Consider the following 19381-nt stretch of genomic DNA (forward strand, 5'->3'; position numbering starts at 1 on the left):
AATTTGATGTTATTTGCAAATTTGTCAAGCATTACCTCTATTCCATCATCTGATTTGGCCAATTCTTTTAATACCCTTAATTGTAGTACATCTGACCCTGGAGACTTGAATTCATTTAGAGTAGCAAGGTATTTTTGCACTACTTCTTTACTTATTCTGTGCTGCATTTACCCTAATGTATAATCTGTCCCTTTCCCCTTCAGTTTGAATACTATTTTCCTGTTGAGAGAAGACTGAGGGAAAGAAGTTGTTGAGGAGGTTTGCCTTTTTTCTGTCCCCTGCTAGCACTTTACCATCTTTTCCATGTGGTGGCTTTAGCATTTTCTTAGGAGCCCTGGTGGCGCAATGGGTTAAAAACTCTTGTGCTGGCAGGACTGAAGACTGAATCCGAGGAGAGCGATGATGAGCTCCCAATGTCAGCTTCAGCTCCCCATGCAGGGACATGAGAGAAGCCTCCTACAAGGATGGTAAAACATAAAAAAAATCAGGCGTCCCCTGGGCAACGTTCTTGCAGATGGTCAATTCTCTCACACCAGAAGCGAGGCTCTTGACACACACACAAACCCCATTTTCTTGGACTTTCTTTTCCTATGAACATAACCCCAAGCCCCTTTTAATTGTTTTTATAATCTCTGGCATGTTTTTGCTCATTCTGCACTTTAATTTTTCTGCCTTTCTTCCCTAATACAGTAGAGCCTCATTTATCCAACCTTGGCTCATGCAACGTTCTGTATTATCCAACGCAGTCTGCCTCCTACCCGGATCCACAGCAGTTTCAATAAATTGTAATGTTTTGGTGTTAAATTTGTATATACATTAATTACTATATAACATTACTGTGTATTGAACTGCTTTTTCTGTTGATTTGTTGTAAAACATGATGTTTTGGTGCTTAATTTGACATTTAATAGGCTTTTTCTTAATCCCTCCTTATTATCCAACATTCTGCCGGCCTGTTTATGTTGGGTAAGTGAGACTCTACTGTACTACATTCCAATCACCTCACTAGTTTTTAGTGTCACCACTTCTGTCACGTTTACTTTGCTGTGTTAAGAATTCTCCCTACACATGCTGGCTATTTGTTAGAATTCTTCTTTATTTTCCTTTTTTTTTGTACATGACACTTTTAAATCCCAATCTAATTGAAAGTTCTTTAGCCATCCATCCATTTTTCTTTAGAAAACTCCCACTTTTCTCATTTGAACGGTTTGAAATTGTGCCTTCAATATCTTACTTTTGAAAAACTCACATTCATTGAGAATTCCCTTTTCTTTTAGTATTCCTGATCACAGGATCATACCCAACATTTCCCCAGGTTTGTTGAAATCACCTTTTAAAAAGTCTAACTGCGTTTCCCCTTTCCATTGTAAAATAAACTCCAGGACAACATGATCACACCTATTGATGCATCCTATCATTTCCACCCTATTAACCAAATAACCCCTTTTGATTAAAATCAGCTCACAAACCACCAATCCCCTTATTGTCTCTTCCATCTTTTGGACAATGACATTGTCTGCAAAACAACTGAGGGATTTGACATACCTTATATTCTTGGCAGAGTTTGATTTCCAGCAAATATCAGGATGGTTGCAATCTAACCTTTCTGAATATTTTGGTCCAATGTTTCATCCAGGTCCACGGTCTAGTTTGGGCTTCTGTAGTGGGCCCCACAGTGACATTCCTGTTGTTTCTCTTCCATTTAAATTTTACCCAGAAGCTCCCAACTTGACTCCCAGGATTTATGTAATTGATCTTTTCATAGATTTAATATATTTTGGTCTGTTTCTCTGAAATAGGCTATAGTTCCCTAATACTAAATTGCAATCGTCTCACTAGTTTTAGTTTCACAGTTTCTGTCACATTTATTTTGTTGTATTAAGAATTTGAGTTAATCTTCTTTATTTTTCATGCTTTGTAAGATACTCACTATCCCATGGCTATTTCAAAGAAACAGTGGTATTAATCTTTTTCAGTTTCTTTACTACAAAAGGTTGCTGGAGAAGGAGGAATCTGTCACACCTTTATGACTAATTAACTATTTTGGCATCACCTATCTCAAATTTCAGTCCATTTTCTCAGATAGACTTGATGGATTTAATATTGAAATCACAGATATTAGTTACATGAATGATGAGTTTGATCAGATTGTAATATATTACAGAAAGATGCAGTTTGCAACCTACACCATAAACCTTCAAAGAGTTTTATAAGCAGTTACAGGTCTGTGAAGCAGGTGGTCTGTTACTCTTGATGTGTGAAATTTCTGTTCTATTATAATATTATGATAATTTGTATAATGATATCAATGCTGTTAATAACATTTAAGTGCATATATGCTATTAATATATTAATATATAATCACAGTTGTATGTTGTACATATAATGCATATATTTATATATTATGTATTAGTAATATATTCTATTTTGTGCAGTACAGATAGTCCCCGAGTTTTAAAAATTCAACTTATAAATTACTCATACTTAAGAATGGGGGTGAAACAACAGGAAATGAGAAAAATCTACCACTAGAGAGGGAAATTCACTCCTGGAAGAGTTATCATGGGGAAAAGGTGTCTCCACTGAAGCTTTCTCACCAATCCTTGTTTCCATAGCAAGCCAAATCCAATTATCACAGGTACAGGAAGTGGGGTGAAATCTTCTGAACAGGGCAACAGGTAGCAAAACAAACACCAAAGGAATGTAAAGCTGCTTTGAGTCTTCTAACCACTTTGAGTCTCCTTGTGGAGAGAAAGAGTGGGGGGGAAATAAACATAATAATAAACATAATAATGATGATGATGCTATCCAGAGATAAAAATATGTGTATGTAGGTGTGTGTGTGTATGTATACACATACATACATACACACGCGCGTGCGCACACACACACACACACACACATATATATGGAGTTACACTAAAAATGTACATGTTCGAGCTAACGTACAAATTCAAATTAAAACATATCCACAGAAGCTATTGTGTTCATAACTTGGGGGCTGCCTGTATATTGAAATCATATAAATGCCATTCTTATGTTTTGGCTGAATATATACCACTTATTCAACCTTAGATGCTCTTCTAAGTAACTATCTAAGATTTACTCGTGGATTCTTTCAAATTTACAATTATTCTGTTCTGTCTTTTCCTTCTTGAAACCTGGAGTAAAATGGAGCACATGAAAATATTCTCTCAGCTTTTTCACTTTGAGAAAAGACATTTAAGGAAGGAACAAACAATTAAAACCGGCTAAAGATAAAATGTCTGGCTAGCTTTTTGAAATCAGTTTTATGGTATTATAATGAAGGATAGGTAAGAATGCAAATCTCCACAATAGTATTATTCCCTTTTGAGTATTGCATTCTGCATAAAAGTTTTAGTGGCATGATTGATCTTTCTGTAAATTCCTCTGCTCTCATAATGCAGTCCTCAGTCTGCAGGAAAAAATAATAATATGGAGATTTGCATGCATATTAAGGCAGTATGACTTAAACATTACTTGTACACATTCCAAATGTGATGAATTGCAGCTAATATCTGTCCTATTTTGAATCATTTCAATAACTGATTTGGTGATAAAGCATAAAGGTTTTTTTTCCTGGCATATGTAGGGACCAATCCGGCACCTATTTAATTGCAGTGGAATGTATAAAAGCCATCCTCTGAGATTGGGTTTTGCTTCGAAGACCTTTTGTGGGGATTAACTCACAGCTGTTTCCTGAAATATTTCATTCTGAATAACTTTGCATTGTTTCTATTATCCACGATGAAGTCTCTGTGAAACCTGTTGAGAAACATACCTATTATATAGCTGTCCTTTTTTCATTGGTCTCTACTAAAATTTGTTCTGTCATCGGAAAGCTATAATTGCACTGAATGTAGGCACAAATACAATTCTAGCCTGTATATTTAGGGTACTATTGTATATTTTGGTGAAAATACATGAGAGCTAGCAAACGTGTAGAGTTCTACATTCAGTGAATAGTACTTGTCCAGCTATGTCTGAGATGTTTCATTTATTGAAGTAGTTATCTAGTGAGTTTCTTTATCTGTAAACTTCATTTGGGTGTTGGGATGAAGCCATAAGTACTGACCTTGTACTCTTATCAGAAAAGCAATTAAGACCAAACTTGAAGTAATCCAGAAAGAATGTGTGTCATGAGTTTGTAGTTTTTTGACTTCGAATGTACTTTAGACTCCTGCACCATTCAGCAGGAATAAACTCCTTTTAGACACGCTAGAAATGTGGGGAAAGTGTAGCAAAACTTTATAATAAAGCCTAAGAAAACAAGGCTTGCAAAGAGAATCCCTGTGGGCATATACCCTATGTATTCACATATAAATCTAGATATTTTAGTCAAAAATTGACCAAAAATCCCTGTGTTGACTTATCCACAGATCAATGTAAGTAGTGCATTTTAATTTTTATCAAAAAGGAACCATCCTGTTCTTTGAGTATAATAATAATAATAAACTTTATTTATATCCCACCACCATCTCCCCCAGCGGGGAGTAGAGTGGCAAAAGTTAAAAGTTTTGTCTTCCCTTCACCATTACCACTATTCACTCTACCATGGCACTGCTTCTGGTCTTTTTAATGCCAGTGTGTGAAAATTGTGGTGTCTGGCCCCTTGAGATAACACTAGTATTTTGCCCTATCTGTGGAATAACCTATGTCTTATCCAAGGGTCATATTGAAATTCATAATTTTGGCTTCAAAACCTGCCCTTGATTTATGCATGAAGCCAACTTATATGAGGGTTGAATGAAAAGTAATGCCTCCATCTTCATAACTCCTCAACAGATGGCCGTACTGTTATGTGGCAGGTACTGGCTTGTTCAGTAGACTCTCCTCTACAGTTCCATTTTGGTGGGAAACATTAGCATTGAACAGTTGTGTTGTTAAAGTGCAAAGTATGGAACCCTGCGCAGATGGTCGGTCAATGCGACTTAAGCAATGTGCAGTCATTGAATTCTTGACAGAAGAAGGCGTCACCCCAAAGGAGATTCATCAGAGAATGCAAGCTGTTTAAGGTAATTATGTTGATGTGAGTACTGTGCATCGTTGGGCGAGTTGAGGTGGGAACATCTGACTTGCATGACAAAGATTTGGATGTCCTGTGATAGCAGCCACCGAGTTTCACAAGCAAAAGGTTGACAGATTGATTCAGGACAATCGTCGTATCACTCAGAGAAAAATTTCAAGCATAATCGGCATATCACATTATTGCTTTGCTTGGCTATCAGAAAATCTGTGCACAATGGGTTCAGAAACAGTGTTGGCTTCTTCTGTGACAGCTTCAGAAAACGTGTTCATTGTTGGCAGAAATGTATCCAATTGTTTGGTGATTATGTGGAAAAGTGAATAGTGGTAGTTAAAGAGCACGTTCTAAAGATTATTTCTGCATTTGATTTATTAAAATATTCCCATCCAAACCCAAGTAACAAAGGTACTTTTGTTACTTTCATTCAACTCTCGTATATGGGTATATATAATAGCTACTAGAGCAGGAGTCCCCAAACTACGGCCCGCGGGCCACATGCGGCCTGCCAACGCCATTTATCCGGCCCGCGCGGCCTCTCCTGGCTGTGCACAAAGCCCCTCGCCGCTTGCATCAGCAGCGTTTCTCTCTCTCTCTCCCTCCGGAGCGGCAGAGCTGACGCCACTGCTGCGCTTCTCCACACGGGAGGGAGAAGCCTGTGGTGGGATAAGTGCTCTCTGCTCTCCCGCGGAGAACAGAGAGCGAAGCAGAGCGGACGCCATTGCTCTGCAACGAGGAATGGCGAGGAAGGTGTCCGTGAATGTTGGAGGCCGTGCCAGGTGGGAAGGCAGCATTGCATTGTCCTCCTGGCTGTCAGGAGGGAAACGGGCCGGGGGAAGGAAAAGAAAGAGGGACAGAGAGAGAGAGGGAGGGAGGGAAGAAGGGGAGGGAAGAAAACAGCCTGGGCCTTGTCTGTGCCGCTGCCGTGGCACATGCCTCATCCTCCCCCTCCCTACCCCCTCCCTCTCGTGCTGCGTGCGCCTGGCTTCCCGCCGCCCTCGCCCTCAGCCGTTGCTGCTCGGAGGGGGGCTGCCGTTGAGAGCGCGCAGGAGCAGCAACGGCCGAGCGCGAGGGGGGCGGGGAGCCAGGCGCACACAGCGTGAGAGGGAGGGGGTAGGAAGGGAGGGGAAGGAGGAGGCACGCGCCGCGGGGGTGGCACAGACAAGGCCCAGGCTGTTTCCTTCCCTCCCCTTCTTCCCTCCCTCCCTCTCTCTCTCTCTCTCTGTCCCTCTTTCGCTTCCTTCCCCCAGCTCGTTTCCCTCCTGACAGCCAGGAGGACAATGCAAGGCACGCGCGGCGGCTGCACAGACGGGGCCCAGGCTGCGCCAGCCAGGTATTTCCTCCCCTTCTCTTCTTCCCTCTCTCTCTCTCTTTCCCTCTTTCTTTTCCCTCCCAACATTCGTGGACACCTTCCTCACCATTCCTGTGGAGGGAGAAGCGCAGTTCCACGGTTTCCCCCCTCCCCTCCCAGAGGTCCCGCGCGCACTCACTCCCTCACTTGCTGTGGGCGGAGGGAGGGAGGGAGGGTGGCAGCTGGGACGCCGTGGGGCCCTTCTGGAGAGACACCTTCCTCGCCTTCCAGTATTTTCTGTTGTTCATGGGAGTTCTGTGTACCAAGACTGGTTCAATTCCATCATTGGTGGAGTTTAGAATGCTCTTTGATTGCAGGTGAACTATAAATCCCAGCAAATACAACCCCCAAACGCCACCAGTGTTCATATTTGGGCATATTGCGTATCAGTGCCAAATTTGGTCCAGATCCATCATTTGAGTCCACAGTGATCTCTGGATGTAGGTGAACTACAACTCTAAAACAAAGGACATTCCCCTCCAAACCCTTCCAGTATTTTCTGTTGGTCATGGGAGAACTCTGTGTCAAGTTTGGTTCAATTCCATCGTTGATGGAGTTCAGAATGTTCTTTGATAGGTAAACTATAAATCCCAGCAACTACAACTCCCAAATGACAAAATCAATTTTTTTGAGTGAAGGACATACATTGGGTGGTTAGGTGTCCAGTGGTTTTTGAGTTCTGTTAATCCCACAAACGAACATTTTATTTTTATTTATATAGATTTATTTTCTATATTTATACCCTGCCCTTCTCCCCCCCCCCCACAAGGGGACTCATGCTTACATATTCCAAAAACCACTTTCAAAAAGACAGAAAATAGAATGTTTTCCTCTTTTTAATTGGAACTATTTTAATCAGAAATGCTAAAACTATGCTTTATGTTCAGATTGTAACAATAAAAATACATCCTGCATGTCAGATATTTACATTACAATTCATAACAGTAGCAAAATTGGACATGTGCAGTGTGCATAGGAATTTGGTCATCATTTTTTAAAAAAACTATAGTCCGGCCCTCCAACGGCCCGGGGGACAGTAATCCGGCCCCCCGTTTAAAAAGTTTGAGGACCCCTGTACTAGAGTGATCAGTAAAAATGTTTCAAAAGTAATTACAAAATTAGGAGGTGCTGGCATTTCATTTCTAAAGCGTTTCTAAAGTATAATTAGTAAAACTTTTATCACTATAATGAGAGTTACAAAATTTCATTACTTTTTTGTTATAATAATTGAGCAAGTGGGGAAACTTCAGGGGCTCCTTTTGCCCTCATTTTTAGAGCTATTGGGGTGAAACTTGTGGCAATGGTAGAACACATTTACCACTGTTAGCCCATCAAGTTTCAGAATGTTTCACTTTCGTGGATTTTTGGGGAATTTTCAGTTTGGACACTCTGGATATTGGGCAGTGTATAAGGACCCTCACTTTTTCATGTGGGGCAAATAGCAAGTACTTCCGCTAAAATGAGATATCACTTGCCTCCTCACACAATCTTGGAAAATACACAAATGCTTCTACAACTTGCTGGACAAGCATATGGCCACTATTAGATTTGAACCAGTGTCTGCTTTTAACATTTCTTTTCTTTAGCTGTGCATTTTGAAAATTTCTTTAAAAGCAACCTGCAAGCTATATACAATGTCTTGAAACTTTACCAAGTGAACATGCTAAATGTGTTCATCTAATGACACCATATTGTTGGGATTGTTCCAAGACATTATTTAGCCAGTTATCTTTTTTAATTCAAGTGACCGAGCATTGTTTAAAGTTGTTTAAAGTTCTAGATTTTTTAAAAAGATGCGCTAGTTTTTCTTTTGAGCTATTTTGAGTTCAAAGAAGAATTTGTCAAACAGTTGCCTTTCAAATTCTCTGATATTTTACCAACAGTAAGTTACACCTTATATCACAGTGCATTCCTTCTACACATTTACATGACTAATTATTTTGTTTGTTCATCACCTTAAATCTTATCTTTCTCCTAAATTTGAGCATTAAGTAATGTTATACAGAATTGATTAATTCAGGATCTGTGTTTCTCTGTTCAGCTGCCTTGCTAGATTTACACCTTCTGTCCATAATTACAACTAAAGGGTGAAAAAAGATGGAAATGCTCTTTAGCACTTATCCGTCAGTCTCATACTGTTAATTTATTTGCAATCCATTTCCTTTTACTGTTACAATCCATTTATACCATTGACGTAAAGGAGTGTAATACTGGCTGCTGTTCAGTCCATAAACATTTATTTTTGGTTGCATTATTCTGAACACTAATTATTGCTCTAGCCATTCCACAGAACAACTTCCAGATAGCATGCTGCATTTCCAATAAATGTGTCTAAATCTAGTTCCAATAACTTTGGGAATTAAGTTCAAAATATTTTTAACTTCAAGCATGAAAACATCCATCCATTTACTCTCTCTTCCCTGTTGACAATGCAGACATTTTTGACTGAGATAGATAGATATAAATTGTGGTAATGGTCTTCCCAACTTATTGGGCAGGGACATTGCAACAGCTGGTGCTCCCCACCTGCCACCCTCTCTTTGGGGGTTCTCCTACCCAGAAAGCCCCATGCTCCGCATGTATTGGCATGCTTGGCCGGGCAGCAGGCACCCTAATTTATTGGGCTGCAATGGTTCAGGGTTGGTGGCGCCCCTCCCTTATGTGGCATATGTCATGGTTTCTGGATCCAGTTTGTATGCCTCTCCCCCTTATTGGGGTGTCCTGGTGGTGTAGGGGTGTGGCAGTACCAGTGTCCCAGGCCGGAACTGGTCAGCTCATTACTTGTGACCCCTATTGTTGTGAAGTGGCATTGGTCATTGGCTGTCTGATACTTGATTCATGCATGGCTGCCAACTCTGTTTTCATTGTAACCAGTAAACGAGTTGTGGCCTTTGGTTATTCCAACTCCTTATATTTGTGTTTGCTTTTGAGCTTGTGGGCTCCTGTTGTGTGTCCTGGAAAAGTAAATGAGATGGAATTAAGTGACAGAGCCCTCTTGGTAGCAACATCCTGGTTGTGGAACTCCACTGTCAACCTCAGCATTGATCCGACAGTTGGCCCAATGTATATTATTCTGATCAACATTCATGAAATAATACCATTCATTGTTTTTAAATAATTCTTCTATTTTCTTGTAATATTCAGTTTATTGGTCTTTTATTGTAATTTTTGATTTACAATTTTATTATAGATTGCTTTGAACATTGTGAGTGGAAGTATGCTTCTAAATAGATTAAGGACATAAATAAATGCAAGTGAGGTGGATATTACTTAGCACATGTCAAGGGAGTTACCATAATATATCTTTGGCAGAAGTTTTATTTTATTTATCATGGTCAACTACAGCCTTTGGATTTCTGAAAGTATAGTGGTAGTAATATGGATGAATGGCAAAATGCATTAAAATGCAGTAATAGTAGACTTATAGAACCAGATACAATGCCTATTGAAATTAACAGAAGTGTTGTAAGTGATGAAATGCTTTTTGGTGTAAATGTGCTGAGATTCAGGATTTCTGCAGTAATTTAAAGTGTTTTTCTCTTTTTAAAGCATCAAGGTTGGCATTAATGGACACCTTCCGCATGGAAATGCAATATTTACTGCTCTATAAACTCTATAAGAAGCAACACAACTCCAAAGTCTGCTGTACGATCAATAAAATCTTTATGGCACCCACTTCAAAATTATGACCATTGGCAATCTGCATCTTGGATCCAGAAAGCCCTAATCAAACTGACTGCCTTGTAAAATTGACTAAGAGTATAATGCTAAAATCTTTTGGCTCCCATTTGAAATGAAAAGGGAAGAGTTCAATGGCCCCACGGAACAGTAACTCCTAGTGTAGGTTTGTATTCCCAGTATGCTTCGACATCCAGGAGTTGTACTCCAGGCTCCTAGAGACCTTCTCTTTTTGTTTTCCACACACGGGAAGTACTTGAACACATGAGAGAGCAGCCACAGCATTTGAGCCAAGCTTATTTTAAAAAAGGAAGTTAACTATCCATGTAGGTAACTATTAGGCATGGGCAATCCATGTGTCTAAATGGTTCGAAAATACTTACAAAACTAGGGGGCGCTGGTGCTTTGCTTCTAAATTTCAGAACTCTAACAAAACTTTCAAATTTTCATTATTATTTCGTTATTGGTGATTTCTATGACAAAATCAATTAGGAACTGTCATTTATAACAAAATTTTGAAAGTTTGGTTAGAATTCTGAAATTTTCACCACCAGAACTTTAGCAACACTGTAGTAGCAAAGCACCAGCACCATCTAGTTTTGTAAGTATTTTAGAACCATTTAGAACTATGGATTGCCCAGGCCTATCTATACTCTACAGGTGTGTATTCCTGCGTAGAGCATAGTCTAGAATTAATGCAATTTGACACCACTTTAACTGGAGTGGTTCAATACTATGGAATCTGGGAAGTTGTAATTTGATGGGGCACCACATTTTGCAGATACTGTATGATCTCAGGATAACTCCTTGCCAGGCATGACCTACAATAGGGGACATTATGTATCAGCATCTTTAAAAATATTATCAGTCTAAGAAAACAAATAATATTTAAAAAGCCTTTGTGAGTATATTTAATACTTAACCAATAGTCACTGTCATTCATCTCCTGAATATAGTTATGGCTTGGGTCCCAGAAAGGTCTGTTGCTCTTTTATGGTCCGAAGAAAAAGGAGTAAAACACAGTCAACATAATAAAGTTTAGGGTCTTTCCCTGGTGCTAACTGACTAGTTCCCTTTCAGTTAGTAACCTTGTAAATAACTCCCTCTTTGTCCTGCTATCACTCTTACAAACATCAAAAGAGAACATGTTCGTGTATAAATAGAGAAGCTGCATTTGCAAGATAGGAAGGACATAAAAAAGGCATTTGTGTCCGTAAGAGTTGTTATGTTCTTCTTTCTGTTTATGTATCAGAGCTAATTATTTCTTAGTTTTTATATGCAAATACCATGCTTCAGAATTTTGTTCTGTATATGCAGGACTGGGCACATCAGAGTTTTGGCACTCAGCTTGTGATATGCTTCTTCTTGAAAGTTAAGGCCTGTCTGAATGAATTCTTCATGCATTATCATAACATCCATATGACAGCTTGTCTTGTATGAACACATGAATGTAATATTGTCACTGGGATTTTTTTGGCAAAGCAATCCATCATATTACTGGGAGCGATTGCAAGAAAAATGATTCAAAATATTTCATAGTGCTTTTGCAAGTTGGTACCCATATTGTAGGCTTTATCTAAAACTTCTCATTGAAATAAAGGTGGCTTACAAGCTTAGTAGCTTAGATCTATGTATGAATCACCTCACAGAATTTTGTCCACTCAGTATTTTGTTTTAAGTGTGCTTTTATGTTCTAATTCACAATGACAGACAATGAGATATTCAGGGAACTCTAGTTGCAGCTCTTATAGTTTCATTTATAATACCCCTACTGTTCACCTCAAAATAAGAACTTCAGCCAGTTTAGCACCAGACCTGCAAGTCAGAAATGTTTGCTTTGAAAGTATAGCAACAGGAAGAACACAAGTAAAAATATGCAAGCTGGAAATCCTATCTTACCAATATATCATGTCAGTGTACTTTCTAATACACTGCCTAAACTGTCAAGAATCACATTATGCCTCATACCACACCTTTCCTTGGAAATATAGAACTTGCCACTTCCAATTCATGGTGTTGATAATAAAAGAAGTTGAGGTAACAGGTCTAAGATCCCTTGAACTATATGCTAGGTGAAGAAAACAGTAGGGATTTACCAGGGAAGCCGACTAATTGATGATAAGGTAATTTCTTATGGGAAAATTAGCTGTAAACATAATTTCCACTCCTCTGGGCAGCTACTGTCTTCACATGATGAAAGGGGCTTCTTGGCAATGATGGGAGTTTCAGTTCATGATCTTATCTTCTGATTTGTGCAGTGAAGAAAGTGATTTTCTCTCTCCTAGACCTTTCACAGTGAAGACAGTAACAAGTTATGTTATCATGCTCCGAAAACTATTGTACTTCAGTCTTTCAGTTATCCCTAATCTCCCAATTATTTCTAATATCTCATAATTGCCCTTATTTTCTTTCTGGTTTGTCAGGATATGTTTTCTGAGGCACAGATTAAATACTTTGTTATATGAACATTTTGTTCCCCAAACTACCTACCAAAAGTGTTTGAAAGCAATTGCCTTACTGCCTAGGGACACCGAGATGAGAGGCTGATAAATTCAGGTTCTTTCCTGAGACATAGGATGCATTTACACTGTAGTATTAACGCAATTTGACACCACTTTAATTGCCATGGCTCAATGCTATGAAATCCTGGGGTTTGTAGTTTGCGAGGCACCAGCCTTCTTTTATAGAGAAGGCTCCTGTAGTTTCATAGCAGTCAGTGATGGCAACTAAAGTGATGTTACATTAATTCTATAGTGTAGATCCACCCACAGACTCATTATAGAGACCAGGGACAAAAAGATTTGAGCATCTTGATTCTGCCTTGGCATGAGATCTGACTCAGATGGAGGAAATCACATTGTAGGAGTGCATCATTGGGGCAGCATTTCACACTGGACCTCTGTTCGTAAAATAATTTAAACCAGGGGAGCCATTTGCCTTTCACATTCTATCTTCCTGCATCCTTCCAAAACACACTCTGGAGGGCTGAGAAATCCACAGAGGAGCAGCAGAAGAAATTTGACTTAGGCACTTATACACGATGCTTTGAGCATTGCATTATAACTTTGGAGATCAGGGTTCAGTTCCCTCTTTTGGCCATGGAAACCCCCTGGGTGACATTGTGCAGGGCACAAACTCCCAGAAAAATCCCTCATAAGTTCACCTGGGATTGCCAAGTTAGAACCTGAAGACACAACAACAACAACAACAACAACAACAACAACAACAACAACAATAAATATATGGTACAAGAAAATTGTCAGTTGCTTACTGTTCCTGCTTCCCCTAGAAATAAAGATTGTTATATACAATTTACTGATGCTCTCTCAGAACTGGAACCACCATCTAGTCTGGTTTCGGGTCTTGCAGTTCTCCTTCTTTACCTTACCACATTTCTTGAAGAAATTGCTTCTGTTGAATTTTCAAAGTGAATCTACTTCAAGTTACAGCTTTCAGAAAGAATTGACAAGTTTGCACCTACATTACAAATCATATTTTTAATGTTTGCCTGTTCTTTATTTTGATTTTCAAACTTACATAAATATTCTTTGTGAAGACAAAGAAGTGAACTGAAAACGGATGGATGCTTTTAGTGTCTTTTGACTAGTCCGAATGCATTTAGTTCCAAATAACATCAAAACATTTATTTAATTTCTATCCGTTTCTTCTGGAATGTGAGCCAAGGTGTTGTACAAAATAATTAAATCTTATTATACAAAACTTTAAAAGTTAAACAAACTCTTTCTTAAAAGCATAAAGTAGTTTAAAGGATTTCAAGCATAAGAAAAATGATGAACGCATGACACACTGCCCTTTGGCAAGTGAATTAAGAGCCATGGCCTAACTTTGAGCTGGCTTCTGTCTTCTTTGGACTAAGTTTCAAATGAAGATGTAATCTACATTTTAGATATTTTAGTTTCCTTCTTACCAATTTTGACATGCGTCTTTACTCAAACTTGAATATTCTGTCACCTACCCATTTCTGACATGTAACGTCTGCTGACTTTCCAAATTTGCTTCTATAAAACACCTACTTCATAGGCTTATGAATATGTAGAATGATGGCATTAAGAATACATTAAGAATACCATTAGGGAGGTATTTTTCACTTCTTTTCTTCTTGCATATAGGAAGAAAGAATTTCAAAATGTTTCCCCTACTTGGCATAACTATAAATTATTCAATAATTTTTTTCCGGTCTGGATGTTTACTTGCATTTTGTGAACATGAAAAGCTCATTGGATTTTACACAAAGTGCTTTGTTTTATACAAAAACAGGGCACCAGTGGGCACCAATGAAGTTATCACAAAGAACATCCTGAGATATGAAATATCGGTTGATCATTCTTTCAACATAATATTTTAGTGGAAGATTTAATTTTCATTTCAGGCATAATCACTGAACTGTGTGAGTAAGCATTGATTTCTTCTGGAGGGGAACAGAATTCTCCACTGTAAATATGTTCTATGACTTCATTGTTTGCTCCTCAATAACTGGTATTTGCTGGGTTTGGTTCCAGGATCCCCATGGATATCAAATCTGTGGATTGTAAGGTCCCATTATAGTAAAATGGTATCCCTTATATAAAATTACAAAATCAAAATTTGTTTTTACTTTTTTAATTGTTCGAGGTATGAATGATTGAACTCATGGATGCAGAATCCGTGCATATGACAGGAAAATATACTGTGAGTCCTGCATAGTTAATTAATATCCATAGAATAATGTATTACCTGAACATCACTTGTTCTGATGCCTAATGCAAAAACCTAACAACTAGTGAAAAAGTCTAATTGGTTTGAATGAGAGTTATATTCAACTGCTTAAAATTGTTGTAGATGCACGAAGTAGAAAGTCAGTGTGTTGTATGCGCTGCTAGATATGGAAAAACCGAGATCCAAATTCTTGATAAGCTATAAAGTTTCTGCAGAGCTATGCTATTTATTCCATATCCATTAAGAAGTTCTTTTTTCCTACTCTTATCTCAAAGTTGTCATTAAAGAAAACCCCACTGCCATAGCTTTGGAAGAAAATCATTTATAGATAATGGAAAGGAAGACTGCTTTTTTTTGATGCTGAGATATGATCCCTTTTGGTGTATTCCTTTTATACCCTTGATCTGGACCGGCTTACTGCAGCCTCACATGAAAGTCAAAAAACATCATTCAGATATACCTCCTACAACACATGAGTGAAATGCTCAAAAGCTTCATTGTTCACTCAGAACACAAATTATTATCACAAAAAACATCCTGAAATATGAAAAATCAGTTGATCATTCTTTCCACATAATATCTCAGTATCTACAAAGGAATATTGGCAAATAGTTTTTACATTCACATCAACTACAGACAGGAATGTCATTCTTAGCTATTCTCAGTTTTCTTCCTGCTGCAAGAAACAGTTTCTAAACACTATTCAGAATTTGGGACATATTTTGTGTAAAATTATCATATGGTGATTTTGCACAGAAACAACATTATTTATTTATTTATTTATTTAATCCCACTTTTGTCCCATGAATGGGATTCAAAGTAATGGGCATAAGATCAGCAGGTACATAATATATAACACAAAACCCCTCGTCCCACAATCCAACATTTAAACATTAAAACACACATTGTATAAACCCAAATTACAAGGATATAAATAAGCATAAAATACACATATATCATATTTGTGTTGGTTCCAGCACTTTTGTTTTGCATAGAAAATAATATTTCTACAGGTATCATTTTCCAAATCAGAAAAAGCTGCTTCCTATGTTAAAATATGTTTTTTTCTATACAAAACAACCAAATTTTGCGCAAAATAATTCAACTATAATACAGAGGAAACAACATTTTGTGAATGGAATAAAACAACTATACAATTGCCCACAGAGGAAACAGCATTTATGTGTATATTTATTTCCATAGAAATAAATTGTTTTGTAATCAGAAAAAGCAATGTCATGTGCCAAACAACCTGTACAAATTTTGCATGCAACATATCTTGTTCGATACCACTAATCTTCTCATAATCATCACAGTGTTGTTGTCAACCCATTTCAGCCTTCAGTTAGTACTTAAATATGATTTATCAACTTACTTATTCACCTAAAAATTATCTTCTAACGCAACTAAAGGTAAATACATCAGGGGATAGAACAGAGATTGGGTAGAAAAGCAGTCAGAACAGAGTGAATCACTGGCAATAGATGGATTTATTATTTTCCCCTTCTATGTTTGCTGTTGTACAGTTCTGAATGAAACCTTTAGGTGCGTTTAGCACATGCAAATAGTTTATTGCATTTTAGAGGGATTATATATCATATGTTATTATGTAGAGTTGACAAGTTCTAGCATCCTTCCATAAAACTTAAAAAAATAATAATTAGTTGCCTCCAAACTCCTCTTCTGAATGCTTTTTTAGCTCTCAAAATATTCAGGGGAGATATTTAATTCAGTTTTGATACACACATTTAGATTTTCTGGCACACTTAGAAGTGCTTAGAATCATAAAATAATAGAGTTGGACGAGACCGCATGGGCTATCTAGTCCAACCCCCTGCTATGTAGGAAAAGCACAATCAAAGTACTTCTGACAGATGGCCCTCCGGCCTCTGTTTAAAAGGAGCTTCCATCACATGCTGCGGCAGTGAGTACTTCTGCTGAAATGCTCTCAAAGTCAGGGAGTTCTTCCTAATGTTCAGGTGGAATCTCTTTTCCTGTAATTTGAACCCATTGCTCTGAGTCCTAGTTTCCAGGGCAGCAGAAAACAAGCCTGCTGCCTCTTCCATATGACAGCAGGCATAATAACATGAGCTATCATGTCTCCTTTCAACCTTCTCTTCTGCTGGCTAAACATGCCCAGTTCTTTAATATGCTTCTCATAGGGCCTGGTCTCCAGACCTTTGGTCAGTTTGGTTAACCTCCACTGGACACTTTCCAGTTCGTTAATACCTCTTTTGATGCCCAGAATTGAGCACAGTATTCCAGGTGAGGTCTGACCAAAGCAGAATATAGAGGAACCATGACGTCACCCGATCTAGACTCTATACTCCTTTTGATGCAGTCCCAAATCCCATTGGCTTTTTAGCTGCTGCATCACACTGCTGGCTCATGTTCAGTTTGTTACCCACTAAGATCTTTCTCGCATGGACTGTTGTCGAGCCAGGCATCACCCACTCCAAGATCTTTTTCACCTTCTCCATGCAGAGGCCCTACTATTTCTTTTTTCTTCCTTTTTCTACTGACATGACCAAAGAACCTCTTTTTATTGTTTTTCATCTCCTTGGTAAGCCTGAGCTCATTTTGCGCTTTAGCCTTACGAACCTTGAGTGATGCTTGTTGAATACATTTTTATTTCCACTGTTAGCTGTCCTAACAATGAGCCAAGCTAAGCACTCCTCACTCACTGCATTTTTGAAATGCCATAACCTTTGTTGGAATATATTTGGAATTATGAATTTAAGGAAAACTTTTGACAAGTGCTGAATTATCTCCCTTGCATTTTGAATTAGAAAAAAAATGACTCCAGCTGAAAAATGCAATTTAGTTTAGTGGGTCCTCAGATGCCTTTGTTTCAGCCCCTAGAAGCCCAGCCCACATGGACAATGGTTATTGTGAAATTGAAGTCCAACAACATTTGAGGACCCACATTTGGGTCCTTAGAATATGTAGCATAACATATAATATATAGCATAACATATACTTACCGTACTTATTACTTACTTAGGCGATCCCTCATCGTCCAAGTATGATGGCCTTCCGAGTGTGGTGTTTTGGTGGTGCGTACATAGGTGACTTTTGAGCACTATTCTTGACCCACATGTTTTTCCACAGTGAGGACATCGGTTTCTAGGTGGAAGATGGTTCTGGTCAGGGTTGGCTTAATGTGCCTTCCTCTTGGCACATTTCTCCCTTTCGCCCTCCATTCGTGCCCCTTCAAATTCCACAGCACTAACATGTAGCAAGTGGAAGTATTGAAGCCTCATGTCCCTCTGTCCCTAATGTATCTAGTCTTTTTCATACAGCGAACAATGTGGGCAACATCATTCCTTGTGTGATCTTTAAACCTTCTCCCCCATTTATAATTTCCGGCATCTCCAGCGCTCCAGATTTGTGTGGTTGAAAAATTACCTTTTAACCTCCAAATGGCCAATAGCATCTCCCATAGTATTGAATATTATGTAATATTTTATAAGCTTTTCTTTTCATTTCGGTCTTTTTATCAGTATAGTACCTGGTTTTTGATTTACGTCCTGACTTTCTCCCAAAAATGTGAGTCATGGTGGCTCACAGCAAACCAAGGAAATAATTTATAAATTGTTCCACTGTGATCCACTGAGGGACATGCAACCACAACTCTACCAGTGTTCAGGTGAATTTTTTAAAATCAAAAGTTTGGGGTGAATTAATTAAGTCTTATATTTCCAGATTGAAAATGAATAAGTCTCTCTGGAAGAATTTACATTGACATTCATTAATTGTATTCCTTGCTATCCAACCTTTGTTTAAAATGATTTTATGTGCTTCCATGTATTGTGACTTAGTTCTGTTCTGTAGGTTTCCAAGTATATACAATGTTCCAAAAGGGGCCTATAAACACATGAAAATCTGTCATCTCTGTCTTGGTACTGAACAGCCGTAATGGTGCAATAACCAGCCAAATTTTCAGGCTGTTGCTATCCACTGGGGCTTGGTTCCAGGACCTACTGTATATACTAAAATCTGTAGGTGCTCAAATCCTATTATTATATACCATTGTATAGTGAAATGGTGCCCTTTATATAAAGTAGCAAAATCAAAGTTTGGTTTTTTGGATTTTTCAAAAAATGTTTTTCCCAGTATCCAGTATCAATGTATACAGAGGGCTAACTGTATCATGTTTCTTCCTCTACTCCCCCCCCCCTTTTTTTTTGTCCCTTGGAAAAGGTTTTAGAAATCTTGTATGCATAGTTTTGTGGCATTTTAGTTGGTTGATAATAAAGTAATTCTGTGACTATAGGTTTCATTGACTGACATAACAGCTTTTGCTTTTACGAGTAATGAACACATTTGAGCAGTAGCCACCTCACGTACAGCTCATATATTTCATATTCTTAGAATCACTCTATTAAAAGGTACCTAATGGTGGCACAGTAGGTTAAACCGCTGAGCTGCTGAGCTTGTTGACCAGAAGGTTGTGGGTTCGAATCCGGGGAGCGGTGTGAGCTTCTGCTGTTAGCCACAGCTTCTGCCAACCTAGCAGTTAAAAAGCATGCAAACGTGAGTAGATCAATAGGTATCACTCCAACGGGAAGGTAACGGTACTCCATTCAGTC

At 38.4% G+C, this 19381-nt stretch overlaps 1 protein-coding gene across 1 annotated transcript in view; it reads left to right on the forward strand.

Annotated features, from left to right (window-relative positions):
- Positions 1 to 19381, forward strand: part of FAM83B (family with sequence similarity 83 member B) — a 63558-nt gene that overhangs the window by 28999 nt on the left and 15178 nt on the right. The gene's annotated exons all lie outside the window — the stretch shown is intronic.

This window comes from Anolis sagrei, chromosome 1, assembly GCF_037176765.1.
Source record: "Anolis sagrei isolate rAnoSag1 chromosome 1, rAnoSag1.mat, whole genome shotgun sequence".
Taxonomy (NCBI): domain Eukaryota; kingdom Metazoa; phylum Chordata; class Lepidosauria; order Squamata; family Dactyloidae; genus Anolis; species Anolis sagrei.